The following is a 20,891-nucleotide window of genomic DNA, read 5'->3' on the forward strand; positions in this document are numbered from 1 at the left end:
CCCCCCCTCTCTCTCTCTGGTCCCGCAGCAATCGCCTCTCTTTTTCCGCCTCCTTCGCGCAACGAACGCTGTTCTAATAATTAGCGTCGGCCGGCTCATCACTACCGTCTCGTCACCGATGCGCGATGACATTGGTTCCGACTGGATGGACGTCGCGGCGACGCTCCGTTGCGCCGCCGAACGTCGTAGAATATCGGGATTGATGCTCCTTTCTCTCGTGCGCGCGCTCTCAACGCCGCAATCAACGCGATATTCGTATCGCGTTTGTCGGGTGTGAGGAGTGAGAGAGAGAGAGAAAATCGCTATGCAGACCGCGGCGAAGATTTATATCGCTCGTTGAATATTCATCGGAGCATCGATTAAGACTGCGATCTTCGACACTCGCGCTTCATCGCGCTCGTAAAATAATTCCCTGATACGAAAACACTGTTTGATATGCTCGATCAGGCCGAGCACGTGATGTTTTCGCAACTCGAGAACTTACACGTAAAATTTATTCAGATTATTAAGAAATACGTGTTAAAATGAAAGGACTTGTATGTTTTCCGGCATAACCTGCGTGTAGATTCGCGTCATAATCCTAATGGGATGATCACGATTACTTAACATTTGCTTTTTGTATATCATCATCGCGCGACACTTCCGATTTGCGTGAAAATATATAACGAAATTCCACGCTAAAATTACGCACTTGACGTTACAAGGGGAATGAGTGAAATGTATGGAGCGGAAGCTACAATTCTTGACTATTTCTTCGCGCACAGAAGCTCGTTCGACTCGTGGAATCGCGATACATTTTCCGACGCCAGATAATTTCAGTCGTCGGAGAGACTCGCGTACTACGGAGAACGCGAAGGTTAAGGACTGGCAGATTTTTTAGACCTGAAAATATCGCGCGCGCGCGCGCTCGTTCGCGCTCGCGGGGGTCTACGGCCACGGGATAAGAGAGCGGTGCCTGAAATGTTTGCAGAACCTTCGCAACCCTTCGGAACGTGTTATTTGCGAATACCTACCTACGCGAGACGGTTTCGCTCGTTCTCGTGAGAAGACGAGCTCACGGCACGGCGCAGCGTTCTGCAACTATTTCCGTTGCACGATGTAACGAGAGGTAACCAGAAGTGCCCAATAAACCGACGGACCGCCGATTGCTATACGGTATCCTTCCGTCGTCAATCCGCGAGTGGTTTTACGGTATCGCAGACGATTAACCCCTTAACCTGAATTTTTTCGTCGATACCGAGCCGCAGAAGTAAACTCCCTTGACTCTAAGGTATGATATTTCGCGATGAGACCGCTCGAATATCTAATTAAAGTCAAATTAAGCAAGTTTGAGAATTTTACTTCTTTCCGATTTGTCGATCTATCTCTAGAATATTGCTAGGTTGCTACAGAAGGGCTATAAGATTATTTTGACGTTTATCTTGAGGGAGAGAAATTGTTGAATGTACAAGAACAAATCCCGGAGGTTTTCAAAGATCTTGCTTGTACATTCCAAAATTGAGAAAAAGAAAGAAACATCTTATCTCGGCCGATATTTAATTCTTCTCTTACAGAATTTATTATTTACATTTAAAATTATTTGTTATTTAAAATGGTTATTATTATTGCTCGTGTGAAACTTAATCGTTTATTACTTCGTGCAAGTAACGTCGAAACTGGATCTGTTGATCCTCGTTATCTACTCGATGATAACTCGATGGTAGCGGTGGCTTGACAGTGTCTGGAACGCGTTTTGCAAACGCCAATACATTGATAAAAGAGTTGTCTCCTCGTTAGTGCCGACTCAGAAGCGACGACGAAGACGACGTCTTCGTCCTCGTGATCGTCGTCGTCGTCGACGTCGCGCATAATGAAGCGCCCGCGAACGTAACCGTTGTCCTCTCGCACCGACGTGCTGATTGCCAGCGCGAATATTGTCGTACAGTAATGGGTCTGTTCGAGGAAGCTCGCGGAATGGCGGGATTGGCAGACCTCGAGGGGGGAAAAAAGCATTATTTAGCGCCAATTAGAAACACACGCCTAACGATCCCCGAGGCAGCCTTTCGATCTTTTCTTCCATTTCCTTTTTCTGCGCCGGACACCCGTTGACGTTCGCGTACTATTCGTCGCCCGGCTGGACGCGGATCGCGCGATTTCCACACGGTTCTGCGAAATAAATAACGCCGGACGCCAGTTCAAAATCCTTTCTGTTTTGCTTGTATCGTGAACGAACGAGCAAATAGATGGATAGATGGGTAAATGTCTACGTTAGCGCGGCTCGTCAGATGTGTCGGGTATGCTAATTCCTTCGGGGACGCGATTAATGTGTCGATATCAACCTCGAGATGTGAGTTCGCCTGCGTGTTTGTAGACGTCATTGCTCGACTGCACTTCGACTTGAGATACTGCGTATCTCTTGCGGATCTTTTAACTTTCGCCGCCTATCAAAAGGTGGCAGTTTAATTGTAAGCCCTTCCCCCCTCACCGTATAACAATGGCGATTTCATCATTCATTATAGATACTGCGAACATTCGCACAAGTTCCTGTCAAGAGTCCCGGTGGTTTGTGCAAATATATAACAATAGTTTTACACTCCGTGGAACGATATATATTAAAAAAAAAATAGTTTGTTAAGAAAACGAGAAAATCCCATAATCGACAAAATTTGATCGCGCTCAATCACTAAGATAAATTCTGCAAACGATCTTAGCGTTCTGTACAAGCATAGGATAATACTTTTGTATTTTATCGAATGTCCCAGATTAGAAAAAAAAAATGGTTAGTTAATCGTTCGAGCCCGGAAGCCCGCCGTTCACTGCAACGATTGCGCGCGCGCAAACATTCGCATAAATTAAAATTCTTGCTGAAAGCCTCGGTGTCTTGTGCAAATAAATGACAGTAGTTTTATACTTCCTGGAACGTTACATGTTAGAGAAATAATAGTTGAAAATGAGTGCCTATTAGTCATTTGTTTGCACAAGCCACCCGACACTCGGTCGGAATTTCACTTTGTGTGAATGTTTACACGCGCGCATTTTTTCTGTTTATCTTGTTTATATTAGTATTGATACATTTTGCACAAATTTTATTGTTTTTCTGCATATTTTAATTTTTTTACTATAGTTAAACTTGCAAAAAAATTGTGTAAATTTTCGCTCGAAGATCACCCCAAACTTCAACCACATGAGCAATTAGATAATACTTTATTTTTTAACGTATACGTAATGTAAGTTTCATCGAATTCGTATGAAACTCACTTCACTTTACAACTTCCTTAAATAGCGGTACGATATGATCGACTTAATATTTACCTCTATGCGATACCTGTCGGTTATTGAAACCCGAACGCGATCGATGATCGGAATATCATTGTATCTTTCGGTCGTGATTAAGTATTTCTTGCCGGACGTTTTCTCTCCAGCAGCGGACGAAAATACGACGATACCTTTGACCGACTACATCTCTTCTTACGGGCTGTTCGCAGTAAAAATGGTCATTGCCCGTCGAGAGACGGTGACGGCGAGTCGCCAGCGACTCGTTTTTCGACTTTCTTTATGGCGCCCGTTTCACGTCACCCTCGAGAGTGCTGCTTAAAGTCCCCCCTTTTTATTTCATGCCGCACTCTCTTCTTTTCTTCATTCCTTTCTTTCCCTTTCTTTCTATTTTTTTTTTATATCTCTCCAGCGTCCGTCGTTTTCGTCGCGTATGTGAATGCGTGGCGTCCACCTGTCGATGCGGGATTCCATGTGTATCTGCGAATTTATGCCGGCACATTGTTCAACATAGAAAAGTTCTCAAAGGGACCGCGGGCGCGAAACACGAACGAGCAAGCGATCGAGCGACTACGGCAAATACGCGAGACGCGCTCAAACGTGCAAGTAATATTCCGCGCGAACGTCGTTAATTAAAAACGATAATCGTCCGTTGGCGTGTACAAGCCGAGCAGCAGACGGTCTGACCGAGATCGTTCTCCCTGGCTCCCATAATTAAATCGCCGCATTCATGCGTGTCTGACGGTAGCGCGGAGAGCCCACGATTACACACAATGTTCAGTAGGTTAATAAGAAAACGTTGCGTTGCCGCGTTAAATTTCTACCTGACAATCTACGCCGGCTTCCCTCCTTCGTGGCGTCTTGTCGATGAGGGGCGAATATTCTATCCCGTGTGAGAAACCGTACGCTCCCATGGCGATGCTGAAACTTTTACGGAACTTGCGTGGCTCCCGGTTCACGTCATTTTCGACATTTCGCTTGATTAACTGTAAACTCGAAATTAATTACGGTTAATTATTTTTGACCGTAATTTCTAGTCTCTCTATGATGATAGAAGGAAATTGTACACACTCGAAATAAGAATATAATAATTGTTTGTAGATTCTTCAGGCGATTTGAGGTCCGCTGCTACCTATACTTTTTTGAGAGTTGGCTCGTTCGTCCTTCTATTTTACGTAATCGTCTTTTATTACAACCATCTACTTTAATCTGCATTTGAGTCATGACAAACAACATGTGAACGGTGCTACAAAGTAGATTTGTGTTGCGACCCTGCGCTCGATGCATTTGCATTACGCTACGTTGCACGTGCGAAAGCCGGCGTGAACGGCGCGTTGCGGGAAAGTCGCTCGGGAAAATTGTGGGTCATACACGATGGCAATTCTGACGTTACATTCAACTTTACATTCGAAACGCCAAAAACGGCGCTGTAGCTCCAAAGAAAGGGGGCGTTTCGCATAATTTTCCGACGGGCGCGCAATAAAGATAAAATTCACGTTGCAGAGAACGGTACACGTGTATCCGTGCAGTTTTATGTTTCATTAAGAGCCAGCGCGCGGAAACCGCTCTCGTGTGACACATAAATCCAATTAGTGGCGTTTATTGCGTCCGTGGATATCGGAAACATGAGCGTCACTTTCCTTTATCTTTATCGCGGCGAAACATCGCGGAGAAATATTCGCTTTTACATCTTACCACCACTGAGACCTCCCGAGGCGCTTCCTCGGAGGCGCCTTCCGCGCGAAAACGCCGCGGCAATAATGACTACGCGGCAACGAGCGATTCAGTTTTTAGAGCCGACCTGTGAGTCAACAAATTCCAATTTACGATTTAATGCGACTTAATGCGACTTAATACATTCTGATCGGGCGCGACTCAATATATTCAAATCGCGTCTCATTTCGGCGCATAAAGATGTTCGTTGCTGGAATTGCGCGCGGACGCGCGGTTTTTCCACGTTCCCACGTTTTTCACGAACGCGTGTCACGCGTTATCGGGACGCGCTATCCCTGATCGCGCACTTTATTCGCGACAGTGAGGGCAACGGCTAAGCCGTTACGAGCGAGCCGAGCGAATCGGAGTCGCAAAAAGCGGAGTGAATTAGCGAAGCCGAACTGATCGAGCCGAACGAACGAACCCTCGGAGATCGTCGCACCGTTTATTTATCGCCGCAAGGTAGAGTACCGACGTCTCTCGCGGACAACGCGTTGCGAGCGTGTCCTCGAGTTTTCGGGGCGATTTGCATTTCTTGAGGGAAAGAGTGTCGCGCGTTATTGTCGATCGGATTCGAACGTCGTCGGCTGGTCGCTCGTTCGGTCCCCGCGCTCGCCGACGTCAACCTGTGCGATCGTCCCGAAAAACGGCGCGGAAGCGCATCTGAATGTCGCCGCTTCGATCCGGAATATTTAATATATCGCTCGCTCGATCGTGTCCCGCCGTCCCAACGGGCGAAAAAGGGTGAGCGACTGCGAGCGGGGAATATTAAAACGGCGTCGTCGTCGTCGTCGTCGTCGTCGTATACCGTCCCTTCCTCTTCGTCGCGATCTTCTTTCTCCCTTTTCTTCTTCTTTTTTATTCGGACGATCCGGCCGTGTGGAGGCCCGGGGTGGAAACGACGGTAATTGAAATAAACATAAGCTTTTGGAAGGGTCGGGCTCCTTTCGCATGGTAATTCCTATCCGGCCAACCGAGCCCTCCCACGCCCCGCCCTTTATCTCTCTCTCATCTTTCTCGCTCCTCGTCCGTTTCTCGTTATGCCACGAATTCAAATCGGGAACGGGGCCCTCGTCTCTCGCGCGTCCGGGCAATGGGATACGCGTTTTAAAGCGGATCCGTCGTGGTCCTCGTGTCCACATTGTCCGCGACCGGGTTCTGTTTACGGCGGGAAAAAATTCGTAAATAAATATGCGGGGGTGCTATATTCGTACCGGCATCGCGCCAGCGCGCCATCGTCCCGCTCTATTCACCTTTCGATCCCGAGCGAGAAGGAACCTCGAGGTAAATCCCCGGGATTATTTGTATACTTTATTTTATTATATCTATAATATATAAGAGTGAGGGTTAATAATATTCGCGAATGTACCAGGTTTCCAAGGTAAAGAATAGCCGTGATTCGATGCGATCGCACCACCGCTCGAGGCGTTAATCATATACCTCGTATTCGAAGATCGAAATATTGGCTCGATTAAAATTATACAGGTTTAACATAGTAAAAACGTATAATTCGTACACGATCACAACGTCACTAATCAGACACCTCGTACCAATGTCGCACGGGAAAAAGGAAGTAGCCGCAGGTTCAAACTAGCTGTCCATATAATACAACTGAAATTTAGTTAATTCAGCAAATTCTTTTTCTCCCTGTACCTGGTTTTTCAGCTCCCACAGCTAAAAACTAGGCCTGGCAACTAAATTTCAGTTGTATTATATGGACAGCCGATTCCTTTTTTCCGCGCGCGCTCTCGTTTCGTCTCGCTTTTCCATCTCGAGTAAAAGCACCATAAGATGAAGAACACTTCTTCGAGGGCTTTGTGTACGATCGGAGATGTTTAATACAAGGTTTAGCCATATGTCTGAATATGTGATTTGTGCGCGATCGCTACGGCAATGGGAATGACTAGACGACCGATAATTAGCCGCGCTTTGTAAAAAGCGACGGTTGCCTCTTCTCTTCCCGACGCAGACGGGCGTCTATCGAAAACGCCCGTCTCGTTGCGCTCTTCTGGGGGCCTCCTCGTTAATCACCACGTGTTCCTCCTCCCTCCGTTAGTCGTGCCCCCGTTAGGTAGTCAAAGTCATCGCGCTCAGCCTGCAGCCACCTGCGGTGTAATTGCACGGGAGTCTCCTTCTTCTCCTGCGTCCGCCACCTTCCCCCGGCTGGCGATATCCTGACATCACCGAAAAAGCTACCGTCCAATCCGGCGGCGGCATGTCTATATAGGTCCGCCGGGTTCCGCTCTTAAAGCGTCCTTTACCAGCCCCCGTATCTCCCCCTCCGTTGGAACCCCTTCGGCTCTACGCGTGGCATTCGGCCGACACACCGATGAGCACATCGGCATCCTGCGCGTATGGTGCGTGGCACACCATGATGTTTAAGTGCAAGGAAACGCTGATTACACGCCTCGGGTCGCGTCTTACAGGCATGTCCTCTCCCTCCTGCCATATCTCCTGTGATTAGGAGGAATCGGTAATGTTCTTCCTGTTGTCTTTTCCGCATGATCTTATTCGTAATATTCTTTAACTTTATTCTCAATAAAAATTTTCAGCGTTTTCTCTTGTAAATTTTGATAAAAAATTCTTCATCTTTAATTATTGATTAGAAATAAACTCAACTAATAATTTTTAATTATTAACAGAGATATTGAAATGTTCTTGCTAATAATTAAAAATTCTTTTTAACAATTAAAGAGATCTTTCTATTAATTTATCGTACAGCTTTAGGGGATACCTATATAAAGTTTTGTTAAAATCAAAGTTTTTGTATTGTCGAAGTTTCCTCGTTGCTGATCGCCCACCTGTACTTTTCACATCTTTCATTTCGCGCCTCATGGAATCGAAGCTCGCGGAGCGGAAACTGCTGGTAAAATCGAAAATACGAGCAGCTCGATGGTATATTTACCCTCGCAACGCAAATATTTCCGTCATGAACATTCATCGCGGATCTTGATTCTCGACAAGCTTTTGAAATATGAGCCGGACACCGGAATGGAAAAGCGAGTTGTCCTTTCCGATGAGCTGCACGGCTTCACCATAAGTTTAATACGAACGCCGCCATCAAACCGGAATCAAAACCAGTACGCGCGAGCTGGAAATCTCGAATTATAATCAGTATGAAGCGTAGCGACATGTCATGCGCGCTTACGTTGTCCGCATGGACGAACCAGTTCGTCGTTCGACTAGTCACTCAAAAAATCCACGGCACGGTCGTTCCCTCTTAGCTTGTCACGACACACGAAGATTAGAAAGAGAGAGGAAAAGAGACGATTAAAAATGCATCTGCAATCTGCAATCGCAATTTGCAAACACCCGCATATATGATCCCAAGTTGAAATTTAAAATTCTACATTAAATTTTCAAGAAGAAAACGGAAATAAGTTTCTACTTGTAGCATCAAAGGAGTATAGTAAGTGCTCCTTTAATTTCATAAAAGGAATTTAGTCCTCCTGAGTCTACATTTTATTCGTATATTAAGTCCCCAAACGGAGGAAACGGCAATGACTTCTCCATTTAGTAGCATCAGAGGAATACAAAAGGAGATCTTTGAAGACTTAATGTAGAACTAAATTAGACTTAAAGTAAGATTAAGATTCCGACTCGGGAAACTTTGAGAAAAGTTTGCGCGAACTGGCGCGCGAAAGAATTCGGACCGATACTCGCAAGCTGCCATTAGAGAGAAGAAAGAACCCCCTTCCTTTCCCTTTCTCGTGCCTCAGACTTCTGCCTACGAATTTGCCTGCGAATACTGTTCTACGTGATAAAACCTATAATAGTTCTGGCATCGGCTGGGCCTGCATCGCGTGCCAGGATCAGGCTAGCCGATGAGGTCAGGAAATCTCTCGCCGAGAAGTTTCGGCTGCACGGGTCACTAAGTGGATGCGCTCCCTCGAACACAGTGTGCCGCAATAAGTGGCGTGTGGCCACCGAAACGAGAAACGAATTCCACCGTCTAACGGGTGAGCCGTAAACGTCGATCTCCCGTGTTTAGTTAGGTTCCTGCGGTGATTCGTCCGAACGGTCGTAAATTTTCACTCGTGTCGTCGTTTATTCCATACGATGTGACGTTTTCAGCTTCTTGCACGATGTAACGGCGAAATCATGCCGCGTCGTAATTACCTGAGATCAACGGGACTTATTTACAGGATTAGGAGAAATCTAATTCCGCTCCGCACTTTATTCCGACTAATCGAGAGCTGCTTTCCGTCCACTACGTATAGCGCGCCGAGTGAGTTCCTCCAGAGAGCCTCTCCTCTGGTTCTCCTTCTTTTCCTTTTTTTTCCCCGCCCTTCCTTTCCCTTCGTCCTTCATAAAACGATTAGTATGCTCCGACCGAGCCGGTTCGAGCGTTACTTTCTTCGACTCCGGTGCGGCACCGCGGCGGGCCCGCTTCGCGTCCCGGCGGTTCATCTGTTATTCTGCCCCGGTAAGACCCAGACTTTCCGGAGTGGCGCGCAGATGCGTTCCGCTTGTACCTCACTTTTTTTATCCGTGCTTGGTGCCGGGTTTTTGGAAAATCGGGGCCCTCGATCGCACGAAACGGACTCCATCCTCGAAACATGTGCGAGTTCAGGACTTTTTTCGAGGGCATCTTCGGCACTCTCGCTTCGTGTTTTTTTTCCTACACGAAACTTGGTTCCGCGGAAAAGAAAAATTGCCGGCGGTCTATAAGGGAGAGAAAGATATGTTCGCAGATTTCGTGAAAACAGTAACGGGCAAACTCCCCCGGAGGTTCGCAGCCGCTTCATTCACCTCTCGTGACTAACTCGGCCCATTTCTCTCCCCGTTTACCCTGCTCCCACCTCCGACTCGCGTAAAAAGCCGGATTCTTACCCCGCTCTACGCCACGATGATCCTCCTCTCGTGGGGCCGTGTGTACGCCCGGCTTTTGCCGCTCGCTGCGCGTCTATTCGTGCCGCATGGACGTACGAAACTATGATTAAACGCGCTCGTGCTCGGAGGCGTGTTAGAGGCATCGGAGAGACTAAGGTGGCTGAAAGCGGCCGGGCGCTCGATGATGCCAACGTTTCGCCGCGAAAGAAGGCGCTTTTCGAGGCTGGCATATCTGAAGAGGGACCCGCGGACCCCGCCGTGTTATTAAAGACCCGGAGGCTAACCCTCCCTGGAGCAGCCTGCTTCTCCGCTCTTCCACCGTGCGTCTCCTCGCGTTAACTCTTTGTGCTCGTTCTCCTCGATCCCGATATCGAAGCTATCGAATGTCCCTCTCCCTTGCTCTCTTTGTGTCGCGAGGGTGAAAGTAGCTCATCTTCGACACGTAGAACGAACGTTGCGTAGCGCGCTGTATCGTGAATATCTGGCGGGAAACCTGAATTCGATTCTACCGGTAGCGCCTCGTCGATCTTATCACACGGGGAAGTGCAGACTTTCAACGAGGCTTATCTGTCGGAGGTAATTGCATCGAATCGAAAATGATGAACTTGTCAAACAATAACCCGACAACGAGAGAGACTCGTGTATCTCGCGCGCGATAATCGCACGCATCTCGATCGAGTCTGTGTTGGTTTTGCTCGTGTCTGCTTCTAATTAATAGATGACTTTTATTTCGCGCACGAACACCGGATCGAATCGCCGGAGTAACATCGCGCTCGTCACGTCAGCTATAATTATTCGCTCCGCTGTGGAGAGGATGAGAAAAGCTTCTTTAATTAGATAGGCGGAGGGCAGGGATAAATCGCGGGGAGTACAAAACGATCGATTGGATTCTATTGCGTCGGGAGTAATTGCCACGTGTCAGGTACAGCAACGGGCGTTTTTACTTTGTTGTTATCTCCTTGCACTCGCGTACTTTACGGTACATCAATTTCGCCGTTGTTGTTTTAACATCCATCCGCGGGATCTGTTTCGCCTTTTTCGCACTCGACTTTTCTATCCCGGACTGGCGAATCGGCAATCTCTCGACCTCTCTCGACTTATGCCTCCTCCCGTCTCTTTATCTCCCTTTCTCGCTCTTTCCCTCGGGCACGAGAATTAAAATAACGCGAACGAGAGTCCCGTCGTGTTGCATAAATTGTCGTTGCATAATCGCGCTAGGGTGTGGCGGACATTTCCAAATGGAAATGGAAATCGCGAGATTCGCGGGGAACGAAGGCAACGCGAGCGAGAAAGCGAACGAGAGAGCGAGTGTATTGCTGCTTAGAATGCGGTAACAATTTTGTTTCGATATCGTGCATGCGAAATCGTTCGGATATACAATTCCGTGCCCTTCGCGATCGAGCGAGCAAGCGAGCGAACTAGTTGGCTGGCTGGCTGGATAGTCTGTCGCGCCATTGTCCATTATAATCACATCGAGATTTTGCAACGACGATAAAACGCGCAACGTCGGCTGGCATTCAATGATCGGTCGATCCGTCGAGCGGCTGGACGCGAAAGTGTAGGCGATCGATCGACAAGTCGGCTCGATTTTCTCGTCTCGCATCGGGACGTTTTCCGTTTCTGCGGTCACGAGGCGATTCCGGGCCATTATCGCGATTAGGCCCCCGACAGGGTCTCTCCGAGGATCGCCGGCCGACCGTCCCGCGGCCGCCGACTGTCCATCCGTGTGCAGCGCGAGGCCTCTGACGATTATGGTAATGATACGTTCGCGCGTATCGCAACTTACAACAATGATATAGATACCGGTCTAGTATTTAGGCCCGCTACCCCCCTCTGTTCGATAGATTCGCGCTGTCGTGGCGAGGAAAGTTGGAGAAATTTCGAAATCGTGCATCGGCTCTTTCGCGTGGATCTCGTCTCCAAGTGCTGGAATATTGTGGAACGTTTATTTTACGAATATTTATTTTGGCGGCACACATTGTCATTTTAATGATAAAGTATTTTTCTGTCGTTTTCCTATATCGACAATCAGATTGAGCTTAATCTCTATGCATGTATTGACGAAATTACAATGACAACCTTATAGGTGCAACATTTTTTTCAATTTGGATATTTGAATATACACACGACTCCGTATTTTTCATTTTTTTCCCCCTTTTTCTCGTGCCTTTGATTTAATATTATACAGCCAAGTCCATTAGGTTCTGCGCTTGACGCAATTTTTTAGAGTAGGAACAATAGTCTGTCTAATATATCAATTACAAGGTCCAAGGTAGTCCATAAAGCTAACCCGAGAAGAAGATGTTTAGCATGATGAGATAGAAGCGGAAAAAGAAGCGCTTTTTCTTTTTCTTCATGAAGCTGCGTTCTCCGGTACTTTTAATTATTATGCAAAAGGAGTCACGCGTAGCGATAGAGAGAAAGGGAGAGAGAGAGAGAGAGAGAGAGAGAGAGAGAGAGAGAGAGAGAGAGGGGGGGAAAGAGAGTCGGCTTACTATTATAGTGCTACGTAATTGGTTGCTGGTTATATACTCATCACTATTCATAGGATGAGCACGTTGCGAAGCAGCAGGTTCGTTAGAGCCATCCACCCTGTCCCGCATAATGACGTAATTAGCGCGAGCCCTTGGCCGAAGGGCTACCAGTACCAACTCACCCTTCTCACGCTTTCGTAATGGCTCTCGCACGACTCGTCAACTGAAAAACTAGCGTCGCGTGCACCATTAGTCCTCGCAGTCATTACAGTCTCTATCCATAAGTGTTATCGCTCGACTTTACGATCTGTATTACGGAAGGAGACGTATCTCGTATATAGATTTAGAGAGGAAATTACCGACGATAATTTAATCGATAATTTTCAAGATTAATATAGAACCATACTTTTGGCTCGAGATTCCATTGAATAAATGCTCTTGTCAAATAATTCTGAAACTGAATAGCTATGTAAAATATAAATATATTTATTGAAAACGCAAAGGCAGAGATATTTAGATGAATACGTTTGAATGAACCGCCTGTTAGACGACACAGACTTTCGAAGAATTTACAATCAGGTGCGATGCGTCTCAATTTTCACATCGCGACGCGATTCTCCGCTTTCGTAAAATTAACGTCACCTATCGCGATTATGACGCGGAGAACACCTACGTGTTGCCACCGCATTGTTGGCAGAAATTAGATATGTCTATCGTGCGAGACACCAAGCGCGCCAACAAGTCCGGAAGCAACGGTCGCAACGAGCGGCCATTAATTCACTCCTCTCGCCGCTCGTTCCCCGGCTCGATCCGCCGCGACGGTATCCGCGGTCGCGTATCGGCTCCGCCGAGGGGTTTCGCGCAAAACGTAATCGCACGGAGAAACGCCAAGTATACCCGGCGATCGCGAGAGAGGCAGGCATGTGTGCCGATGTCACTTCGCGCATGGCTGCCTCGCGGAACCGCGTTGTCGGCCGCCGATATCGGAGTCACGATTTTCTCGGCTGCGTGCTCTTATCGATAGTCGACGGGCGAGCCCAACGAGTGAAAGTTTGAGAAACTTCGAACCGGACGTTATCCACGCGTCGGCCGCGCGCTCGTTGTTCCGAGAGCGTTCGCGAAAGGCGATCCGCGCGAGGTCGCTGATAGTAAAACGCGAGATCGATGTGTCGATCTGCGTAGATTTTCCAGATTTTTCCGCGACCGACGATTTGGTTGGTTCGTGTGGCCTAGCGATTGTATCGCGTAAGTGCCATGTATGGCTATGCCGAAATCTTTCTCATGGAGGCACAATGTCTCGCGTCGAGCACAGCGCGGAAAACGGGACTGAAATGTCCGGGAATGCTAATGAGTCGACTCACGTCTACTCGTAGCGATCGAGATTAGAGAATCTCGCATACTTACAACCGGTCTTGGCTCTCATCAACTTGCCATTCTATTACTTTTATCCGATTTTTATTTATTTCCATTTCTGTTTCTCGAACTTATTTCTTAAATCATTCATCATTATTTTAATTTTTAATCAAAGTATCAGCCCATTTATTTCCTAAAAGTTCATAGATTAGTGTTAAAATTATTTCTACCGAAGACATGCATTTAATTGGGAATTAGATATAAAAACAGAAGTAAAATTATATATGTTAATGATCTTATATTCAATAGAAAGAAACGTTCCAGATATATTGCAAAGAACATTGGCCGCGAAGGGTTAAGTTGATCGAAGCTTTCATTGCTTCTCCTTCTTAGATCAACGCGTGATCATCATTTCTAAAGGTACTCGAAGAACAGTCGTCGTTACGGGATACCCGAGTCCGAAAGAACGCTGGCTTCCTCGGTCACGCTCCCGAGTGACCCGACAGCGACACGCGTCACCGATCCTCCGGCGTCCGCGTGTGCGAGAACGTTGCACTTCGATCCGATCGTACCGTCAATCTCTCGGAGCCTCTCACGATCGACGAGCGCGCGGCAGCCGCACGTTCTTTCAAGCCAATTAGCGGCTGATCTATTTCTCGGGGAGAGGGCGAAAAAACGCGTCAATGCGGGACTACCAAAGCGAGCGAGTCCCGTCCGAGTCCTTTCTGGAGAAAACGCGCGCGCTCTACCTGATTATCGCTAATACACACTATATATGGTTAACTCCTAACGAGGGTCGTAAAAGAATTTCAGGCGCTTTCATGTATAATTCATAGCAAACCGTAGAACGAAGATAGAACAAAGAAAAAAAAAAAAGAGGGACACCACTTTTAGTAGCTAACAGAGCTATGAGTCTCGAAACGTGGTGATTTTCGCCTTTTCCTCTTTCCCCCCTCCTCGACGTTTCCACGGGAGAATCGATGAAACGCACAACGCGTCGCTCGCACGTAAATAGCCGGGGTGCCATTAGGACGTCGTAAAAATACAAGTTCCACTTTTCGAGCGGAAAGCAGCGAGAGGAGAGCAAGAGAGATAGAGAAAGAAGGAGACCTTAATGATAAGACGCGTGTGAAATCTGAGGGTCATTATGTGTCCGGAGAGAGGACACAATGGCCGCCGTAAAAAGCGGCGCGGTACCATTAAAACGTTATTACGTTCGCGCGTTCGTGAATAAAGCTATTATTATATGCAATTATGTCGACGAAAAAAGGATTAAGGGAGCACGACGGACGCGAAGTGCAAAGGGGGAGTCACTTTAAACTCGGCGAGTGTGTAAGAGGGACGTAACTAACGGTCGGGGGGCTGCCGGCCGAGCGGCGTGACTCGCGGTTTGCGCTGATGCGTCGAAAAAATTTTCTCGATTAAAGCTCGGCTACGCCTTTAGGGCTACGCCGCTTTGTGCCGTTCCCGTTACGTTTCTCCCCGCTTCGGAGGAAACTTTATTCTTCTCGTTTGGCAACGTGTGTTATTTCAACGGCTACCGTTCCGCCTCACATTCCGCGGTTCTCCTCGAAGTAAGGTATGTCGGCCTTGCGAATTTTAATTTCCCAATTTAATTTAGGCCGTTTTGATTCAGCACGGAAAAGTAAGGTGACGACTGAATCGCCGAAAGTCGAGCGACTTTTCGTTCACAGAATGAATTTTTCAGCTTTGAATCGGCGAATGAATATTTGATTCAAAATTGAAGAAGGAATCCAATGTATTCACACACAGTGCAAAATTTGTATCAAATTTAACACACTTTACATGTCCTAAACGGTCCACACAAATTTTTATGTTAATTTAACACAAAGTGAATATGTTAAAAAATAACACAAATATTATGTAAAAATTTAAGAAAATTAATATTCATAATATGTTAATCGAGCATTGAAAAATAAAATGTGTTATTTTAACTCTTATATACGTGGAATATCAATTCAAAATATATATTAATATAATATAAACAGAATATATTAAATTAACACATGGGCATGTTAAAAATTAACATAACAATTTTAACGAGAACAAGATTTTAACATAAATATATTAAATTGTAGTATAAAATGCTGTATTTTAACACGAAATATTTTTTACTGTGCAGGATCGTCAAATTCATCCTAATCGATTGAAACATTCGCTCGCATGGATGAAAAATCCACTCTAAATTTGAATTAAACATTTCTTCTTGTGATTTCGAGCGACGATGGTATCGTTATCGAGTGGATTCCATTCGTTTTGAGTGAGATTTTACTTCGAAATATTTAGACCGAGTGGTTTTAGAGATTTCAAGCGTGCCGTCTTCGCGATAGACATGTTTGCACGAAAGAAAACTTTGTATTTCATAATACTTTCGATTGAAAACATGGGAACGCCGTGGAACGGCAGTGTTGTACGATTGTACGAGTGAATTTCCAAGAGGAAACAAAGTCCAGCCGACCTTTCCAAGGCTTAATCCCGGCGCGAAAATACACGCGCGCACGGACTCTCAATCTTGGCAGAGCCTCGCCGGGTTTGCACCCGCGGACGGAGTCCTCCTGTTTACCGAGTCATCTGGCGTGCGCAGTCAACGAGGTCAGAAACACGATGGTGTTGCGATGTTGATGACCTCCAACCATTCTCGTACGTCTCCGACGGCTCCTGGAAAGTCTCGCGGTCACGTTTTCCTCTTTCCTTCGCTTCTCCTTCTTCTTTTTCTTCTTCTTACGTAGCTAGTCCACTTTGTAACCTTTCGAATTTCCGTTTACTGCTATTTTTTCATGAGATAATGCGACAAACGCAAGTCCTTCGGATCTCGCAAAATTTTCGTCGGAATTCAACGTGAATTGAAAATATTTATTCTAATTTAGGGGGCGAGCCGTGGGCCGATTTCGCGGATCCTTCGTACTTAGACGAGAAGCGTTGCTTCCGTTCGCTAAGTAGCCTCGGAATTCGTGACGGCGCAACGCTGCGCAAACACGCAACATTTTGATGGACGCAACGCGTTACGCAAATAGAATTTTCCCCGGCGAACACTCACTCGCGCGACGATCTTCCTACGTAGGCAAACTCGAGGCGCTACTCGAATCGTCTGGCAGACGATCGCCTTCGCTACCACGCAACCACGATATTTGTCTCTGTTTACCGGACCGGATCGACAAGCTGGCTATCTGTCGGTCTATCTGGAGATTCGATCCGTCTAAGCGACCGCTCGGCGCGCAAGAATGCGCGCACTCTCCTCTGCCGGAACTCGCTTGGAAAAGGACATTGCATTCTCCAACTGGTCTTTCATGAATTAATGCATGAAGTGGAGAGATGGTGCACCGAGAGACACCTCTCGTCTCGAAGGTGGGACACGCACTTCACTTGTCACCTCTATATATGCGCGTACGCACGCGCGCGCGAGCTAGCGAGAATCCTTTTCCTACGTCCTATTTCTGCGATTACGACACCTGGCTCGCGCGCGCGCGATTACGTGTCAGAATTGCGCGCTCTCCAGCAGAAGTGCCAGTTCCGCATCACTGAGTCTAGACTTGAGAAAGACACACCATTATTTTTATCTTCTCGCATAATTGAAGGGAACGAAATGAAAATCGTCCGTCAAATTACCTTCGATTCTGTCGAATTTAATTATACGTGAGTTACACGAGAAAGCTCGAAACTCTCGCGAGACTTTCACGTGTCGGAAGAAATCAATTGCTGAGGAGTGACCGGATCATGTTAATTCGACCGATATATCAGGCACTGCCAGCGACGTCAACCGCTGATAAGTACGCGGCAATTGATTGACACGCTCGCGCATGGAGTACAACTTGCGACACTTTTTTGGGGAAAGTGAGAGTGCGTTTCGAGGTGTCTCGCCGGGCCGGCATTTCGAGTGCAGTGTCCATATTTGACGTGTTTCGGGTACGCTCGCTCAGCGATCATTGATATATTTGAGGATCGGACGGAATAAGGGGAGGACAAACGAAGCGGGGCTTGCGTCGCCAGCCGTACATGCTTCGCGAGAACGTGAGCAAACATTGTAATGGCGATCCAACTCGGCTACCGACTGTTCAGCGTCTCGGTGTCGTCGATTGCTCGCCTGGCTCGGCCGAGCGCGACTTCGACACGCGACAGAGAAACTCTCTCGGACAGAGCGACACGTTTTCACGAAAACACCGGGGCGATATCAATTGCCCGCGGCGTATCGACCGATTTCTTCGCGAAACGACATCCGTGTGCTCTCGCGAAAGGCCAACCGTTAACGATCGTAAACAGGTATACCGTTGCGACGGTGATAATTTAGGCTGCCAGCCGGCCCGCTGCTGGCCGTTTAAGCCTTCCAGCAATGGCTACAACCGGAAATACGGTTTACGCAATCGTTAATATGACGATATCAGCTCGCGTATGCAAAGTTACGTTCGCCATTTGTGTGTGTGTGTGTATTTAACATGAGATATGACGCCGTGGTGGCACACCGACGCGTCTCATTAATTTACGTGCGGAGCGTAACAAACCGCACATAACCAATCAGACGTACAGCGGATAGAGAAGCGATTAAACGCGGTAATAAGTACGCGTGGCCGGAATCACGGTTATCCGGCGTATCATCGATCGCGCAGTCGTTAGCCGAGCTACCGTCGATGGAAATCGGCACGCTACGTGTTTAATCTGCGGAAGATGAGGACTGGTAGATCATGTAACTTGACGTCGCATGCGTAATAACCGCATCCTTTTCTTTTATTACAGGTAAGTGAACCGGTCGAATTGTGAGTAGGTAATTGCTCACGGTGGATCGCTTATGCCACTACAGGTCAGATTGCGAATTATCAATGTAAATTCCCTTGAGTAATTTGTTAACGCGTCAACACGTTGTGAAAAGGGTAGAAAAATATTCTGCGATGGACAAAATATTCAGCAAGGTCGCGTTGAGATCGTCGAGGACCGTCGAGTTTCACACGATCGAAATTACACTTTAATCTTTCCGACACGGGTTTGAGTGGATCGTTTACGTCATTTGAGCTCAAATTACGAGTGTTTCTTGATTTATCCGGGTGATCTGATAACGCATCGCGCGAGGAGGATTTCACGCGAAGACGCGTCGTAATAAATGAAACTTTCAGCGTGGCAGCGTCCGCGCTAAGCGCATTAAAATTCCGAGCTGTCGGCTTTCACACAATCGAAATTACATTTTAATCTCGCGTCGGGTTCGCTCGCTCAGGGGTGCGGAAAGGGGTAACGGCGCGAGGAGCGCTCATTAGCGATGGTTTATTATCGTCCTAACCATCGCGCTCTTCATCGTCGTTATCGGCGAGGAGGCGTCAAGGTCGCTGGAATTTCCGCTTATTAAGACGCTGCTGCCGACATCCGGCGCGCTCGCGCAGAATTCGCCTCGTCAATGTGAAACCTGAAGTCGAGCGAAGCGGCGAGGCGCGTCCGTGCGCGCGCGATGCTCGCTCCCGATGTCAGGAAGCGCGCAAGCGATTTGCACGCTCGCGTCCGTTCCCGGTCCACCGAGGAGCGATTCCGCGATCGCCGATTTTTCCTCGAATCCGGTCTCGAAGAAATTATTTGAAATCCTCCAGTTTCGACAATTACACATTATTACAAATTATTCGATATTCCAGATCGTTCCGTAATTACGGTTTATTCGATAATTGCTGATTCAATTCCTAAACATGTAAACATTCCCTTGTGACGTGACTCAATTTCATGTGATTCGCATTATTTTGCGCGCGAACCGGCGGACAGGTTGACGGCCGAGACTAGAGCAAGCTCGCGGTATCAGATCTCGCGCCGGGATGGTTTAACTTTCCGCCGATCTCTGACCCCGTCGCAATTAACGTTCCCGGCGTACTATCCACCGGCGGTGATAAATGTGCCAATAGCAGTGCGCACACCGCCACGTCGTCGCAGCACGTTAATCGCATTTCTATCATAGTTGACGCGCGAGATTCGGTTTTTTCGCTTCGCAGCTCGAACACGCGTTAATTATGCGAATACCGCTTTCGAAATCGGACAATCGAAGACGCGATGTTAATAATCATCTACGAAATCGTGATCAAATTTCCTCAACCGCGATTACACATCGTTCAGCAAACTCGATGCTGATCATAACGTGACAAATAGTATCTCTTCACCTTGCTCTCTCTCTGACTTCGTTCATTCTTTATTAACCCTCGTCCAACAAAGTTTATGCAGTGGTCACAATTTTCACAGAATCAATCCGATCAATAGAAACATTTTGCAGCTTTTTCAACTAATTTTTGTTTTATTACATTTTTATTCTCACAATAAATTAGAGATAATAATATTTAAAAGAAAAATAATAATATTTAAAAGTAAAATGCAAAATACATTGCATTATTTATTTGAGTGGGAAATTTCATACAGTAAAAACTTCTCTGTTGGATATTCAACCGAATTATGCGACCAATTATGAGAAAATTTTATTAAATACAAATGAAAAAGAGAGTTATTCGTTTTCTTTCCTTTTATTGATCAAAAATAAGTACAAATTATTATCAGTGTTAAGTTATGACAAACATTTTGTCAAAAAATATTGAAATGAAATAAAAAAATAATCGAGAAAAGAGACGTTAATAACAAAGCGGGTCGAATTCGGGACCGGGAGAACAAGTCGGATGGGGGAATTAGGCCTTCTACCGGACAAGATAATATAATCCCATTTACCTTATACTACTAGCTGCTGCGGGAAGAAAACACTCACGAAACCGCAACACGCTACGCTTCACCAGTGCGTGTGCAAAACATTCGAATATATTTTCGGTCGGATTCGACCCAACCTTGTTAGACAAGGGTTAATTAATGCAGCACCTCTGGTCCTCTGTTACCCGCGTTCATTGTGCATTCTCGCGAGCCTTCTCGCTCACCTCGCCGCTTGCTAAGCGCATCTCACCGCGGCACGAGCGCGACGAATCGTACGCACCGCGCTGTTTCGCGCGCGACAACATCGTCGGCGAATTCGTAACGAGCTATTGTCTTTCTTCTCGGTCGACGATCGCTCCTCGACGACACGATGCAACGAGACGAGGAGACGCGACGCCTTCCTGACAGGCACCCGCGGTCGTCTGCAAAAAGCGCGCCTCGCAGCGCCGACCGACCGGTTGGCCGGTACATAATTAATTAAATGGGCGCGTACACCGGCGTCCGAACGGACAGCTCGGCCTTTTAACTGACTATTAATTAGAGTTACACAGCGGCCCGACGACGCACGTCTCATTCTCGTGGGAGGCCGATGGGCCG

General features: G+C 47.0%; 1 protein-coding gene across 1 annotated transcript in view; it reads left to right on the forward strand.

The window, feature by feature from the left end:
- Nucleotides 1-20,891, forward strand: part of LOC106748527 (neurogenic locus Notch protein) — a 256,282-nt gene that overhangs the window by 49,873 nt on the left and 185,518 nt on the right. The gene's annotated exons all lie outside the window — the stretch shown is intronic.

This window comes from Dinoponera quadriceps, unplaced genomic scaffold (genome assembly GCF_001313825.1).
Source record: "Dinoponera quadriceps isolate SergipeBrazil2010 unplaced genomic scaffold, ASM131382v1 scaffold2872, whole genome shotgun sequence".
Classification (NCBI taxonomy): domain Eukaryota; kingdom Metazoa; phylum Arthropoda; class Insecta; order Hymenoptera; family Formicidae; genus Dinoponera; species Dinoponera quadriceps.